This window comes from Anas acuta, chromosome 23, assembly GCF_963932015.1.
Source record: "Anas acuta chromosome 23, bAnaAcu1.1, whole genome shotgun sequence".
In the NCBI taxonomy this organism is placed as follows: Eukaryota; Metazoa; Chordata; class Aves; order Anseriformes; family Anatidae; genus Anas; species Anas acuta.
In genome coordinates this window covers 576,280-593,579 of record NC_089001.1, presented here as the reverse complement: position 1 = coordinate 593,579, position 17,300 = coordinate 576,280, and the positions used below count along the sequence as shown (strand labels likewise).

The window sequence follows — 17,300 nt, the reverse complement described above, 5'->3', positions numbered from 1 at the left end:
ATATTGAAGAGCATACAGAGCATACATCAATTCTTACACACCTGTAGCGGATTAAATGAACTGGTGGCTGTAGAGCAGAGAGGCAGGATCTCTGCCATCCGTCACGCCAAAACATCTTGCAAGACTCCCACCTTGTTTCTCCAGCCTTTCAACTGCTGGTTGACAAATGTGGGAAAACATAGTGGCAAACCATCTGCTGCTCCCTCAACTCTGCCATCAACTCTTGTGATGAGCTTGTCCTGTAGAAGTCCCTCCAGAAGGCAACAAAACGTGGTTTCGTGAGATGTGGTGGTCTGTGGACACCAGCTGGATTCCTGGCACTGGGGGATGTCTGCCTCTGCCCTGAGCAGTTCGGTAAACTCCTCGCCATTCAGCAGCACGAGAGCCCAATCATTTCCTAAAGAGAAGAGACAGAGCTGTCGTACTTTTATTAGCACTGTCAGAACCAGTTTGCAGAGTTAGTTCTAGTTCCCAGAGGCCTTGCACAAGTGTCTGTTTATTTCCGTTCACTACAAAGAGCATCTATGTAGGTAGCAACCTCATAAAAATTACATTTATAGCATTCATAAGAGATCTTGGGAGTGCACAGGTCATTATATATTGAATGATGAGGCTATAATGCTACTTTGGAAGCTGCAACTGTTCATGTCAATCTTTTCCATGAAATTTGAGTCATCTCCACAAAAGTCAGAGTATACCTGCAAAAAAGTATTACTTGCATGTGTTGAAGTATCATCTTGTAGAGAATGTTAAATCAGTTTAAAGGAGCCTATGGGCCATGCCCATGCATTTTTTTTCCTTAATCTGTAAAATAAAAGGGTCAAATGACACAGTCAAGGTTCGATTTTTGATTTCTTTGGGTTCTGGGCATAAACAAAAGTGAATGGAAAATTTGGATTGAGTTCTCTCCCTGAGTTAAAACCAGCAGCAATTGTGTTTGTTGAACTACTGCTACCTCTGTTCTGCAAGTGGGAGAAGAAGTGAAGCGGAGTTGTAGCTATGCAGGCATTTCACAGTGTCATGAGACTGCAAAAGGACTCAAAAGCCAGCGTTCCCCTTTTCTTGACGTGACTGCTCACTGGTTGCCGTTTGAGGCAGGGTTGTTACAGGATGCACTGGAAATTCTCTCTGCCATCAAAGCATTGTGTGGGGTGAAGAGAGGACTTCATCTGTCAAGCTGAAAAAATAACAGAAGAGACAGTAATACTTCATAGTCGGTCTTTGTGAAGGAAAGTGTACCATCTAAAATCACTGCTGAGGTCAAATCCCGAGATTCAGACCTGATGCAATAGGACAGTAATGAGCAGTGCTCTACGGGCAGGTGGGTATGTTGCTGATCCTTTTCATCAACCCGTCCCTTATGCTAGCATCATTAAGCAGAGGTAATCTACAAAAAAAACTACTTGCGTTTTTCTGTGTGAACTGTTAGACCCAGGTATATACACCACAAAAAAAGACTTATTACTTATTTGTATGCACACCAAGGAGACACGTTGTAATAGTCTCTCTGGTCAAAGCAGGTCAATTCTCGTCTGTGCAGATACTTATTGTGACACACAACACTGTGCAGAACACACCTCAGATCAATGCTCCTCTTCACAGATAAACAAAGCAAGCAGAGATCATCCCTTCAAATACCCTTCTGTTTGTAACTGATATATATTTTTTTAAGAAAGTTTTAATAAAGGGAAAAAACCAGCATCTTCCCTTCCTCCTGCAAGCAATATGACATACAAACCTAACTGTTAAGGCTCTTCTGGTGATGTCATTAACCACAAGAATGAAGGTGAAGTCATCAGAACTGGGAGAGAAAGTTACGATCAGAAATTCCGAATCTTTGCATTAAAAACCTGTGTCTTATCTACATACCTGGCACAAACTCTGACATTGATCTCAACATTTGTCCTGCTCTGGGATTTTGCTTGCCACAGCTGTATGAGCAGGTAATAGTTCCATGCACAGAACGAAGACATATGTGCATGCCTGCTGTTAACCTACTCGTGAAAATATCATGGGAAAGAAACCTCATGAAAATAACCTGTCAGTCTGACTCACAATGGAAATGTCATTGTGAAACTAACAGCATTCTTAGAAAATATCTGGTAGTTATCTGCCACATTTCTTATTTCCAAAACTTTCACTCTTGGAGTTAAAATTTGAAATGTAATGTGCACAATTCTGTGCAGAAAACTATTACGCTTATAGCACGCAGTACATTTCTCATTTTATTATTCCTAATTTGTTTTAATCTGTACAGTCACTCAGATGTTTCAGTTCAGAAAAGAGAAAGACTCCCAGCTGATCAGAATCACAGAAGATAACGGGGCTGTGAAGAGTGCATCAGGATGAGCTGCCTGTTTTTTCACACTCCTCCCATGCCTTCACTAGAATCTGTTTTAATTGGAGCATTGCAATTAACAGGGCATCACCCAGTGCTTCGAAATGATAGCGGTATAACCAGCACCAATACCTACCTGTTTTAGAAGAACAGCTGTCCTAGTTCTGCTGTTATTTATACTAACTTTAATTAGAAGACTCACCATCATCATATTATATGGAGCAATACATGTGTAAAACCAGTACATGCAAAATTAGAACAGAAGAGACTAAAGCATTAGGGTGTCCCTAGCTAAACATTTGGTAGCAAGTAAGAAATGGTTATCTTAATTGGAAAAATGCATCCCTCAACCTGCTTTTATTTAAAAAGTATAAATACATCTGACAGGAATTTTCAAGGACATATGAAAGTTATGAGAAACCACATTCTAGCAACACGGAGCTCCATTTCACATTTAGACCCAGAATAAACAGATTTTTTTCATACAAGTGGATCTGAAACATATAAATGACTGGTGGGCTCTACTTAACAACTTAATGACAGTACTCCCGCCCCCGTATGGTAATAATTTAAAAAAAAAGGTTTTGCAAGAGGCAGCATAAAGGGCCCTTTACGACCCTTCACCCTTCTCCTCCCCTGCTGCTGTGGTTCCTGCTCCTCTTGGAAGAGGGCAGAGATGCTGAGTGTGCTGACACTCAGGGACATACAATCCTAGGGTACCCAACCCATGTTCTGATTCATGTTACTTCCAGAATCCTCAGCAGAGGTAGGACGAGAACCCAGCAGTCCAAATTCCCATTCATCAACCCTCGATTCCTTGATTGCTACCTCCCAGCAGTGCCTGAGGAGTTCCAAAATCTTTCGAGACAGAGATTTCATGTCTCCAAGGCATTCTGTGGTCGATAAGCCATGGAGGAGGGATAGGCAGCTAATGGTGGCTTGCCCGTCAGAGCTTGTTCTCCTCTACCAATCTACTTAAAGCCATCAGCTTTCACTCAAAGAAAAAAACATCACACAAAACAAACACCACCAAAAAACACCATTGCTCTTATCCACAGTCCCAGTGTGAAGGAAATCCAATCATTTGCTCAAGAGCTTTTTCGTTTGCTTTTTCTAACACTAACAATGGTAGCTTGGCCCTTGTTATAACCAGTCCCTTGCCACACAAGGGAAATTCAAGAGATTTTTCTCTTCTGTAGTTACATGAAACAAGGTCGAATTTTATGCAGCTATGTAGCAAATAGCTGTTTGTTTTTTTTTTCCACCTATTGTTATGCAAATAGTAATACAAAAAAGTTTATCACTATAATTATCAAAAGACTTTTCTAAATCCCCCTAAAACTAAATTGCTCAGAGAGGGCTCCAGGTGACCTTATGGCTAAGGAAATTAATTTATTCGTTCTTAGGCAATGTTGCTGGTATATCACAGGCAGTTTTTATTTTTCCTTCATGTGCCTTCAGATCCTTCTGTTGGGATATTACTGGATGGTCATGTGTTGCTTGGACATAAGGCTCCGACTTTTATGAGAACAAATAATTTTGTGCGGTGACAGAAGGCAAAGAAATTACACTTGGACTTACTGTTAAAATGAGGATTGGTGACTGGGTTGTTCTGTGAGTAAATAAAACCCTTAAAGAAAGCATTGGAATTTATGATGGTCTGAACAATCACAGGTCATGAGGTCCACCAATTACGTTCTCTCCCTAATTGATGCTATGTCCAAGAAAAAAGAGTTGCTTGTCTTCCCCATACTGCACTGAAAAATGCAAGTCTTTCCACTTCTGCAGAATAAGTTGTGCAAGGAGATGTAGTAGGAAAGAAAATTATGCAATGGTCGGTAGGGGATGCAAGTCATAAATAAAATACAAACATTAACCTTTGTGAGATGGAGAAAGCAAAAGAACAGAAAAGGAATTTCAAAATGTGATTCTGTAACGAAAAAGCTAAAGAAGCAGTACCAGCCCTGCAAACAGTTTTCATACTGCTGCATAACTGGCACACGGTGCATACTTAAACCTTTTGGAGAACACCCACCTGCACTGTAGCCTGTTAAGACTGACAATTATTGGGGATTTTTGCACTTTGAAAATTGAGTGCTAAGCTGTTTTGTTCTCATAATCCCCCTGTCCTGCACGAAAGGAGGTCTTCTGCTTCCTATGGGGAGTCTTCACTGTTCCTGCAAGTTTCTCTTACTTACACCCTGCTCTTAAACAGTATTCAGGAGGCTTTGTCCTTTGATTCAGATACAAGCAACGTGACAACGTACAAGTTGCATCAGCAGCTAAAGAACTGTGCCCACCTCTCAATCAGTTCGTGCAGCCCTGTGCTCGAAGCTTTCCTCTACCTGCAAGGCAAGGGAACAGGGTTGTGCTGACAGCATCAAAACACACGGGTAGGCAGTTACTCAAACAGAAAAAGGAAGAATTCCATTTAGAAATCGGCCCAGAGCACAGCTTAAGGCAACATGCAGCCATGCAACATCTTCCCCCTGTCTTTCAGGGTTATGTCTTCTGTTTCCTCAACATCTTCAGTTACAGCTAGGTTTAAGGCACAGAAGAATAGCATTGGTAATAGAATCTCAGTCTCTGATGCTGTATTATCGCAGCCTTACATTGCCCTAAAAATATTGTAGGGAGGTTAAAAATGACAATAGCGATGTTTCTATTTTTGCATAATGGTCTTAAGATGGTGCTGAAATGCAGTGAGAAAGAAAACATCCTGAGAAACCCTTGCTGGCAAGGCAGGATCATTGTTCTTGAACTGAATTTATCCTCCTCGTCAGTAATAAAGACAGGATCAAGACATCCTGGATTCACATCTGACTGTTTTCGATAGGCACATTTAGGTAATTGCCCATGCAGAATGACGAAGTCCAACAATGAAACCCTTCAGTACCCCATTAGTATTGCAGTCCTTGCTATAATCAGCCTGGTGGGATGTGCAGGGGCCAAAACCACTTAGAGAATCACCAGTGATGCCACTGCAGCTGTTGCATATTCAACCCAGATTATGACTTCCAAAGGTTGGTCTGATGAATCTTCACTTGCTTTTCAAAGCCAGTTTTTATCACCGCTCTTCTTGTAATGTAAATCTTGGATCCAAGTTAACATAATATTAAATAATCACCTAGTTGGAAGGATGTCGACAGGCACTTCATTCCTTTGGAGGGCATTGTCTGTTTTATGAAGCATTTCACATTAATAGCTGCTGCAGCTGATATCTCTATACCTCGAAGTGAAAGGGCTTAGGCTAGCATAAATGCTAATCAAGGCCCCAAAATAGGATTAGAGCCGTGTCTTGGATGTGCGGTGCTAGTTCTTTTCGCAGAAGGAAGTTTCATCCCTAATGAGGTGGTTGTTAGGTAACACATAAATGGCTCTGTGCCGATAGTAGTAACATGAGTAATAGCAGATGATGGAGGATGATGCATTTCTTCTGCAGATGTCTACCATCTGCACAGCGGCGCTGGCTCTTCTTGGAGAAGGGCCGTGCTTATTATCAGAGGGGAAAGAAAGGAATACTGCCTAGCAGTCAGAATCCTCTCTGATGACTTGGAGATCCTAGTCAGGTGGGATAAATGGAGAAAGAGCCTGCATTTAGCAGAGTTATGCTAGCCTCTGCAGGGGTGGCTTCTTTTTCCCCTATATAAACGGATTTCTAAATAGAAAAGCATAAGACAATTGGATACAAGCTAGAGGTTATAAGATGCATGCAAGCCATCTCAGCATATTACATGACCTGAGAGAGACCTGGTACCTCTCTAGTCATGTGTTGCCCTCAAAAATCCTGACAAATATCCGAGAGCTTCTATTTAGAGCTTTGGACGTGTCCTCACCAACTTCATTAAAAAATAAAAAGCCAAACAGAAAAGGTTACTTCCTTGCAACTGGGATGATTTACCTTCTTGATAACTTAGAGAAAGCAAGTGGCACAATCCAGAGTGCCAAAGCTTTGCATGTGCTTAAAGACAAAAAGAACATGTTTCTACCCAGAATGGAAATTGATTTTGCATATAAGATTTTTTAGCAGTCAGTTTGTCCCTTGGGGATAAGATATTTTGTTAATTCTCACGAAGAGGATAAACATCCCCTAACACCTAAATGCAAGTCACTTTGTGGGGATGTCACTGCACTCCATTAGCAGTATTGGCCAAACAGTGTGATTCAGCATCTTCCTTTCTATTACTACGTATTTCTGTCTATTCTTACTCTTGCTGAGGATTACCAATATAAAATTTGTGTTTTCTAAAGTTGCTGTTTTAGTGAAGCACTCAGGAGAACCAAACTGAGTGCTTGATAAAAGCACAGTGAAAGGCAGCCCCTGCTCAGGGCAGCATCCTGCCTAAACAGGTGAGGCAAAGACAGGCAACTTGGCCGAACACATTCAGAAATCAGCTTTAGTGATGTGCCTTGTGCTTCCACCTAGGAGATCCGTGGCCAATAGGAAATGAAAACCGATCTCCTGGGCCTCAGTTGAAACCATTAACCAAAAGGCCAGCCTTGCATTTAATTCCATCCTCCTGCTTTCAGGAACAACAAAAGATGACTTCCCCTCCCCCTTGCCCACTCCGCAGAAAGCCCTGTTGCCATAATGTTGGTAATTAAGAGGCTGACAGCAGTACAACTGGGGGCTCGTGCAGCTTAGCCTTCTCCTGCGGGCACGTGGCATCGCTGACCTCCTGCTACCCACCGCACGGCTTTGCGCTGTGAGCTCATCCTGCAACTTCAGCAGCAGGGCTTGGTTTACAACAAAATCCCTGTCCTCTGGTCTAGATCGAGGAGCTGCTTTGTTCTCAAGTGCTTATTGGATCACCACTTGAAGATTCGCTACTTGTTTTCAGCATCCTTGAAAGACCCAGAATCGAGCTGATTTCTCTGACAGCATCTGCAGGGCAGTTTTCCACCCTGCTTTATTTTCTCATGCACCAATTCAAAAGTTCGGCTTTAATTGGCACAACAATTAGAACAGATCTGTGAAACTCCATATGAGAAAGCGGGTCCCAAATGTGTTATTTACCTGTGAAAATCACTTCTTGAGACGAAAGCAGCACAGAACATTCACATCATTTTGGTGGTCCCAGATCAAACCATATTTAAAGGCTATTACATGTCATACTTCTTGCAACAGTTAAATCTAATCCAGGATTTGTTCTTTCAAGTATATATAATATTACGAAGCCTTCAGATGTGTAGTATCTTGCCCTCTTTAGACATTTTTAACCTTGATTTCTTATCCTCCAAGTTCTGCAGTAAAAAGGATGTGACTCCTTTTCTATTCAAAGACAAGATACCTTGTGAAGATGTTTTCTGAATGGAAATCATTGCCACACTACAGACACCCTCCCTTTCTGTTTCCATTTTTTAACCTAAAACAGCCCCTTGGGCATCCTAACCTCCATTGGCACAAGCACTCCATCAGAGGAAATGACTCATAATTTCTCCAGCAATCAATATCTACAATGCATTTCTTTCATGGTATTACTAAGAGTCAGATATGTCCATATAATCAGGCCATTAAATATAGCCATTTGTAATGAGCTTAAGTTTGTTGTCAGCATTTACCTTATAGATGCTAAAATGGTTATGAAAGTTGTCATGAAAGGAAATTACAGGGCTAATTTTGTAAGCTTCTGTCTCTGACCAGGCATGGTTTCTGAAATAATCCTACTCCAAAACTGTCTTCCAGCTCTGATGACAGCCGAAGGACTGTCTGCTTGAGGTCTGGTTGGTATTTCCTTAGTGGGATAATACTTCAATGTACGTGTGCATGCTGAAAGTGTTAAGAAAGCAGCCACTTGTTAAAAAGTAACAGCAAAGGGCCACATTCACACAACCACAATTCCAGCTAAGCCAGCATTCTCTGGGGCACTTACCACTTGACATAGGTCCTCTGAGTTGCTCTTTAAGTGTAACTGGGGACCTATGTAAAATAAAAGCCATTGGTAAATTTTACCAGATTTTCAAAATGTTGCAGTTGCACCCATGGTTACAGTACATACAGGATGTTGCGGGAATAATAGGTTCACAGAATCTTTCCAAAGTCGCTCATCCCAACTCCCCTTGCAGACTTCATGGCCGTGATTCACTAATGGCTGAGCGATAGCCTCATTAAAGGGATGGACAAGGTAAATGCCAGGTATTCACAACCCTACTCCCAGGGTCATATCTGTGTGCCGTTTTGGTCTACAAAAAATCCCAGCAGTGTTAGTGACATGGTGACTTCACGCTCATTCTTTCCTGCTTCTGTGTCACTCTATTTCTGCTGTTATCAGTGTCTTTCAGATAGAAACATAAAGGTTCCCAAACCTCTTCCTCATGCTCCTGTGCATTGCCTCAGGAATTAAAGGAGAGCTTTGCCTTGTTTTTCTGGACAGAGCAGGAGCTGACCCTTCCCCATTGCTAAGCAACACACCCAGCCTGGTCTAAGCGCCAGCTCCTATTTTTTGCTGCAAAGGAAAGGTCAGAGTATTCAGAGGGAGCAGAATTGTTTCTAATTGTTCATTTATAGCACCTTTAACACGACTTATAGAACATGCTTATTCCTTGGGAATATGTTGCACATTTAACCTGTAATTCATGTCTTCCACTCTGGAACTCACGGTAACATATACTAAGTTATTTGCATCACTATCACAGCCTCAAGATAGAAATCCAGAGAAAGGCACAGAGGTTCAAAAATATCTTTGAAGTTAGAAAGGGATTACTGCTGCCTCTCACCCCTCGTAGCATACATTAGACTCTTTGTTTGGTGTCAGCAGCTTGCCAGGCTGTCCAAGCTGACAAGCCTTTTTCATCGGGAGGACTTCAACCCATCCAGGCTCTTGCCTGTTTTACCTGCCATACAAATCCTCCTGCAATGCGTTGTGCTCTGTTCTGCAGCACAGCCGCCTTTCTCAGCACAGCTTCAGCAGCGTGCTGTGGCTCAACTGTCAAATCTGCCTGAGCCTTGTGTTTGTGCTTGTCTGGCTGGCTTGAAGGGAATGCTGCTGACTCCTACCCTGTCTGTCTGCTTGTCCGTCACCGTAGCCCCTCTTCCCACCAGCACACCTTATTTAGGGAATATACATGAGGATGATTGAGTCACAGCAAGCAAGGAATAGTCTGCCTGTGGTTGTTTTGTTAAGAAATAGCTTATCAACAGAGATCAAGGAGTGTTACATTTGCACCTTTGCTGTAGACAGCAGCCCTGAGTACTCCAGAAACAAGGTGGCTTTTAAAGCCTCCCTGACTCACCAAAAAACTTCTTCCTGCTGCAGCACAGCCAAATGCTCAGAGCAAGCCCTTCCCTGAGGGCGGCAGGAAAACACTTGCAGAGGTGCTCTGAGGAACAGGGGACAACAGAGTTTTGTGACAGCCATAAGCTTACTACCAATAAATTTGAAGAGTAGCAGCCCAGAATTTGACATTGCCTCATTCACTGTGCTCTGATCCCAACTCAAGGTGTTGGGTAGAAACTCAAGAGCCTGGTGGTCCTCTAAAACTCTCCACAGCACAAGGCTCACCTCAGGTTCTTGCTCACTCCCCGTAATCAGCATTGCTCATAAACTACCTTTACAGATACTCCTCCACTGCTACTCTTCATATCTCACCCCAGATGAGCATCAAAGCACAGGCTAAAACAGTTGCACTGCTTTGCGTAAGTTCTTCATATAGACAGCTACTGCCAGGCAGCATAAAGAAAAGAGCAGGAGTGAAAGCTGAGGTTTAAATAGGGGAAGAGACATCCTCAACGGAGCACGCTAAGGGTGAGATTAATTTCATCTGGGTTAATCCCGTCCTACAGCAGGTTCCAACAATAGATCACAGACACCTGGCAGAGGAGCTGAGGGGAAGCAGCGCAGGTGTGGATATCTGCACTGTAGAGCTTTAAATTTGGGATCCCTCCAGTGTGAGTTTTTGGGTGTGGCTTGGCTTCACTATGTAGGTAATCTAGAAATTGTTATTTTAGAAAATGGGCCATGACTGTATTCTGGTAAAGTATCCAGAGAATTCTCATCAGTAGAAATATATTTTCAGCTTCCTTATGCAATTAATTTCTGTTCTTTATCAAGACAAATGGTATTTAGAGAAGGTGAATACTATCATTCATGGTCTGTAGCCTGGATTCAGCTCATCAAAGTTTATGTAATTAACTGAGGCAGTAAAGTTTGGCTCTTATCTCTGCCTCTCTGAATGGAGGGAGAGAGGTACTTCAAATGAGAACTTATGCCTACTAAAATCAGAATTTTTCCAAAGAAATTATATTTTTGTAGTAAATTATTGCTTTTTCCCAAAGTACATTTTATTATGTAATAAAAAAAACATTTAAAACTTTGAAAACCCACACAAAATAGAAAATCTAGTTTCATCACAGATCCATTTTCTACCCACTGCCCCAGTTCATGATTTAACAGCACAGACAATGTTGCAAAATAATAAGTCTCGGTATAAGAGTCAAAGAACATTGTGTGGTCTTATGGCTAGCGTAACAATACAATCTTCTAAATTGTGTTCTCCATATAAATCACGGAGCAAATTGAACAAATAACAGAAAAATACAATAGCAGAGGATTCTGTTTCTCATTTCAGTAGTCTGGTTCCAGTTCACAGTTCTCCAGTCTGAAAACAAGGCTGATGCCACACTTGCAGCCTAGCACATAGATCCCCTGCACGTGGTCAAATTCTTGCTGTTTGTGTGCTTCTGATCCTGGTGGGATTTTATTTACAGATGACTTTATGTGCTATAGTGCTCATCACAAACGGCATTAACTTCAAAAACTAAACTCATAAAATGAAATTAAAGTTGATCATGCAGAAGTTCTTAGCCTGTGTTTTCAACAAATCTGTTGAGGATGAACAGCACAAGATAAGCAGACTTTTCCTTCAAGATAAGCTTTACTTTCTTGCCATGTGAGATTCTCTTGTAGCCAGTGAGATGAACGTTTATTAAAATTTCAATAAATAGTAATTCATGGAAGATAAGAGTTTTCTACCTCCGAGCTAGCATGCCCTCCAAAAGTTATTTTTAGAAGGATGTTGCTGTAAGTACCGGGTCCTGTTGTTGATGCTTTGTCCCTGGTCTCTTTTACACTCAGAGCATGAGACTACAGCAGAATCTGTAAAGCAGTATTAATGGACTACAGAAGAGCTCACCATGGGAAATTCAGAGGTGATATCAGCCTCTGGGGTGTCTTTTTCACTCCGCTTGTGATTATCACTCTTATCTTGTGCTTATGTGATTTAGTCTTACAGTATATTTACACCACAGATTTTCAGGATAAGAACTAAATTTTGGCTGGTATTTGGAGCATTTAATAATATGGTTTACTGATAGGAACTTTATGGACACCTTTTTTTGCATGGTTTATGATCTATTTAATACCTAGGCTGAGTTTAACCTTCTTAATTGACCTCAGAAAAGAAAGCACATTTTATTTTGGGATGTCTTTGCAGTTATTTTAGTCCTCTCCTGGTTTTGTAGGGTGCTTACGCAGGAATGGAGACATCACTTTCCAGCTGCCGTCCCCCACGGTGGGCGGCACAAAGCGCACTTGTCAGCTGCTGGTCAGGGCTCGATGTAAACAATCACAGATGAGTGCCTCGGCGCCTGTCTCCCTTGAATGCTGATCTTCAAGCAAAGATGCCATTTGAAATCGAACACGTCTTTATAAACAGGGAAAGAGAACAAACCTTAACGGCAGCTTGGTCGCCATTCGGGTCATTTGCGAGGACCTTAAAAGCATTGCCACAGAAGAAATGTTCGAGCCACTGCTGATGGAGAGCGAATTAAGTGAGGCAGAGCATAATTACCTGGCTTGGACCTCTGCCAGGAGAATTGTATCAACACTCTACTTGTCATGTATAACATTATAGGGTCTTTAATGGGATTAATTTATTACAGTTGGTTATTCAGATAAGGACACAGGGCTTGTACAGGCTCGCACCTGTTGCCTATCTGTGTGACGGTGGCTCAGCATGGGGCAGCAGGATGTGTCCTTCACATCACTACCAGGATACTTCCACCAGCCCGAGAAAGATCCCCTCGTCCTGCATGACCTTCTGACGGCTCGACCTGCAGGAACAGGCAGGGCCACAGCTCTAAGCACGCCACTGCCCGCAGACAGCAGTGCTCTGAGCCTGTGCTGCTGGGGAAAGCCAGCTCACTGTGCACTGATTAACATATTATTCCCACCAGCTTTCTGAAGGAAGGAGGTTGCTGTGTGGGCTGCCTGTCTCTCTCTCTGTCTCACTGCACATCTAGGATGCTGCCAGTAGCATTCACTGCCTCGGCGGCCGGCTAGTATGAATTCTTCACAGTAAACTTGTGACATTCAGATCCGTATAAAGCAGAGCCCTTAAGTGGGCTAGCTGTGGCATTCGTTTCCTGCATTAAGTCCGTTACAGAAAGGAAAATAAAGCGGGATGCGGTGTGAATAGCAATGGTGGCTGCAGGAACTGGCTGTGCCGTGGCACCAAGCAGCTCTGAGCCCCCTGCCCCGCACAGGGATGTGCTGCCGGGGGGAACAACAGCTCTCCCTGCCCAGCCTCCACCTTCAGGCCACATCTTGACTTGTACAAACACTGTATGATTATTGCAGATGAGGCACGGAAGAAGAAGACCTGTGTTTCATAGCTGCATTTTCCAATCGCATTGTTTGTTTGCCCCAGGGTATTTATGGAGCGTGTTTTGCTTTGCGTCTTCGCAGCATCTAATGCAGGTGACTAGCAGGAGCAACAATTGTCATGGTCTTCATCACCATCACAAAGTTAGAGATTTCACTTTTATTTTCTGTACTTACAGGTAGAAAAAAGGCACTAGAGAGCTCAGGAAGCTCAGGTTTCTGGGCTCTGGAAGCACCGTGATCTTGTGGCTGAGCTGAAGAGCCCTGCTGAGCTCTGGTGTTTGCTCATCTTCTTCTGCTGTGACCCTCTGCAGTACCTCACAGTGCTTCTGCCTGTGAAATGTTCCCGTTCTAATCATCCAAAGTGTTTAATAAGGAACAGGAATATTGCTAGTAATTTAGCATATCATTAATGATGTATTGCATTAATGCATGGATCACTGAAATCAGCCTTTAATTCAGATGACACATCTTCTAGTTTTGGAAAGATAATGGCTTCCAATTTTCATTACTTCAGCTTCTTGCAACTTTGCAAGACTTTCCATAACACTCTAAACTTCACTGGGATGTACGCTAAGTTACCTGACACTGCTTATGAAAACTTCCCATGCAAGTACTGAAATAACTGCCCTTCCTTCCTGTTTGCTAAAGAGACATTTTTAGGAGTCATATTTTGCCTTGTCTATATTGCTGTTTCTCTGGAGTTTAAAAAAAATAATATATATATATATATATATATATATATATACACATATATATGTATATATACTTTTTTTTTCTTTGGCTTTTCTGAGCATCCCTGAACAGGTGCTTTCTCCTGGGAAATAGCTTGAAGCCCTTTGGCATAAGCATCCCTGTACACATTAGCTTATGTCATTCTCGGGGGAGGACTAACCAGAGCATGACATTGGGCTCTTCTACTTGAGATCCCGCGCACAATGCCAGGTGGGGCTGCCTGCCAGCAGCTCCCCAAGCCTCGCATGCCGTGCAGGCAAGAAAGCTTCTCAGCCTCGGGTTGTCTGCGGGCTCTGAAGGTCTGAGCCCAGAGCTTATAAGATACTGAGCTTGTTTTAAATGCAACAGCTGAGAAATGGCGAAAGGCAAAATTGTAAATGTGGTGTAAATTTTGCTTCTGTTCTTGAGTAAGATTTGCTTGGAGGCTGAACGAGTACTGCTGGAAAGCTCAGAGCCTCTCCTGTGGCTGTGATTTTCCAATTTGGTTCTCAACTGGTGAGAAAAACTGCCTGGTGTTTGTACCTCTGCTTTCAGAAGCATCTCACTGATATCTCTCTGCCACAAGCTATAACATCTTAAAAGTAGAAATGAGATTCATCCTCTGTTGGTGTCCCTGCACATGAAACAGCATAGCCAGGGGCGATCTGGCGCGGGGGTCAGGGACTCGGGCTTCCTCTGCATACAGGATGGGAAAGCGTGACTCCATGAAAGGCAATGAGAAAACTGCTTCAGCAACAGTTGGGAAACTAAAGAAAAGGTGCTTGCCGGCTCACAGATGCTGCATGGGCTAAGGGACCCTCCTGACTGCGGCATTAGCTAGCAGTGCCCACAGTCACTGTGAAAGGAGGTCACTGCCGAGCGTGCTGAAACATCGCCAGGAGCTGATGCGTTGCGGCCAGCGTGTTCTCACCCTCAGCAGTTTTCTGTGGCTGAAGCACGCTGATGGCCACAGTAAGAGCACAAATTGCTTCTGGAGCCTGAAGCTCTGCCCGTGTCTTTGCTCTGCTTTTCTTCCCCATTCATGTTTTAGTCTCCCACTGACCCCATCTGTGAGAGGCAGGGTTCCTGTGACGGTGACAGACACCCTGTAATGATCTGGAGGTGCTCAGGGCTGCTTGTCTGCACTCATCGGATGCACAGAAGTCCACTTTGAGGTGAATACAGCCAGGCACAGTGCTTGGAAGCCCTTCCAACACCTGCCTGCATCACCTTTACTACTACTAACCTACTGAGCCTCTGAGAGCCCACTATTGGAAACTGCAATGGGGGAGGAAGAGTTGCAGGCTGCGTGGGGGCTTAGCAGGGCAGTGCCTTGCTCCCCTCCCAGCCTGTGCCCAGGACACGGTGCTGGAAGCCAGGTTTATTACTTTGTTCACACACCGTGCCTCTCTCTGCTGTCTTGGCAAGGTGGTGACATTTTCTTTTCGGTGTTGCCAAATGTGCCGGTGCTGCTTTGTGTTCTTTGGGAGTGTTTCTGAGGATTGATTGTTCCCTGCTTTTGGCTCCCTGGAGAGCCACAGCACCATCTTCTGCCTGCTGCTCCTTTTTGGTCCCCCACCTTCTATGCTCCCAACCTTTCCGCACAAACCCGAGGGCATTTCTTGCCATTTCCCCAGGAAGCAATGGAGCCATTACAGCACATTTCTGCCCGGTCTGACACGCTCAATTTCACCTTAACACAAGCATAGGCTCATCTGTCAGTGCAGGGATCCTGAGATGTGTCACAGCCTTGCACGGACACACACACACACAAAAAAGGTGGGGGGTGTCTAGTTAAAGAGTACATTAATGTATTCAGAAAAAATATTTGGGTGGAAGCTGTTCTGTTCTGGGTGATTCTCTGGTTTGAGAACAGATCAGTCATTTTGGTGAAGGGAATGCACTGACAGACCCTAAGCTGCGTTCTCAAAGCTGTTTTTCTGTGCTAGAGCTGTCCTCCTCTCCCATTACTTCTCCGGCAGTGAAGAGCTCTGTTTCTTTGCCATGTTTGGCTGCTGAGGAGTTTTGCCAAACCAGAGACCCCAGGCTGAGAGCAGTACAGGACACAGCAGGCGGTCAGGTCAGCTGGTGACCCGCTGGATATCGATTGCTGGTGCTGATGAGTCTTTTACTGGGATAAGCAAACGCCCTGGGGAATTCTGTGCCTGGCAGAGAGCCCACACCTATACCCAGTGCACGGGCTGGAGTCAAACACGAAGACAATGTGTTAGCTACCCTGACCCCACCTAAGTCTCCCAGGAAATAGTGCTCACAACAGAGGCCTTTGGGGAGACCTGAATGTCCTTTGGCAGCCTTTACACACACAGCAGGACTCTGCGCTTTCTCTCTCTCCAAACCCTAACCCTAATTAGAGTCACAGAATTTCAGGTTGGGAATTAGGAGACGTTTCTGCTCAGAAAGAGCAGTTGGGCATTGGGACGGGTTGCCCAGGGAGGTGGTGGAGTCACCATCCCTGGGGGTGTTCAAGGAGAGGTTGGACGTGGTGCTTGGGGACACGGCTCAGTGGTGACATTGATGGTAGGGGGTGGTTGGACCAGGTGATCTTGGAGGTCCTGTCCAACCGTAATGATTCTATAATTAATGAATATCATGGGCTAAGGTTCTGGGAGCATCTTTCCACAAAAAAAACAGATGGCAAAGGCTGTTCATTGGCACCTCTGTGGGTCTCAGTGCTGCTCAGAGATCCAGTTCTTCTGCATGCTGCCTGTCATCTCTTCTACTTTAAGCTCCTGCTGGAGATACTCAAGACTTTTTTTTTTTTCTCCTTTGCCGTTCCTTAGAACATCTGCTAGCAAGTCCAGATGTCAGTAGCAACTTTCTTCACGTGCCAGGTAGTTTAAATTGAAAGCAGGACCCTTGGTTGTGATCTAGCAAGTGTGTTGTTTTGGGAAGGCACAGCTGGCTCTGTTAGTTTAGGAGCTCTTAGACAAACACAAACAAAAACCAAAACAAAGTCACTGTTATAAAGCACTTTGGCTTTCTTTGCCTAGGTGAATTACCAAGGGCTAGAAGACAAGTTTCCTAAACAGATTCAATTCATCGCTCCTTCAAACAGATTTCCCCAAGAGCAAGAAGCCCACCCCAGGCCTTTAACATAGGTTAAATCTCTATTTTCCTCTGGGTATAGAAATGTAACTGGATTTCTTGATAGCAGCGATCTTCCTACAAAGTTTTCATGTTGTTTTGGTGCTGGGCATATTTGATATAAAATATGAAGCTAACCAAGGGAAGCCACACTGATAAAACACAGACTTTCTCTTTCTGCTGCTACCGAATTAAGAAAGGGGACTGTGACCAGGAGAGAAAACATTCGGTTCAGAGCAGGTCCAGGTGTTACAAAAGACAGCAGCTGAAGCCTGTGTTTGGGTCTGAGTGGTGGCAGTGTCCCGGTCACCTTCTAATAACATCCCAGTAAATTCAGCCACCCAATGCCCTGTGCTTCCATGAGAATCGAGTTCCTGAGTCCCAGGATGGACTGGGCCAGATTTCCCAGCTTGTTCCTAATCTGGAAGCATCTGTGAACTAGAAAATCTCTTCTCTTGTGAGGCAAACACCCCGCTGCCACCTGGGCCGAGGTTTGCTCAGAAGGAAGGCTTTGACATTTTTCTTACTGTTCACATTTCAGT

At 43.8% G+C, this 17,300-nt stretch overlaps 1 long non-coding RNA gene across 4 annotated transcripts; it reads right to left on the bottom strand.

Moving 5' to 3' along the window:
• Positions 1 to 3,091: 3,091 nt before the first annotated feature.
• Positions 3,092 to 10,053, bottom strand: LOC137843833 (uncharacterized). 4 transcript variants are annotated; one of them, XR_011089718.1, is made up of 4 exons: positions 9,572 to 10,053; positions 8,645 to 8,784; positions 8,212 to 8,258; positions 7,333 to 8,108 (listed from the first exon to the last, which is right to left on the bottom strand). It is a non-coding gene; the product is annotated as an uncharacterized lncRNA (long non-coding RNA). The 4 variants fall into 4 exon arrangements; XR_011089717.1 differs by lacking the exons at positions 7,333 to 8,108; positions 8,645 to 8,784 and adding an exon at positions 3,092 to 4,683 and having other exon boundaries at positions 9,572 to 10,049; XR_011089715.1 differs by lacking the exon at positions 8,645 to 8,784 and having other exon boundaries at positions 9,572 to 10,044.
• Between the last annotated feature and the right edge of the window lie 7,247 nt (positions 10,054 to 17,300).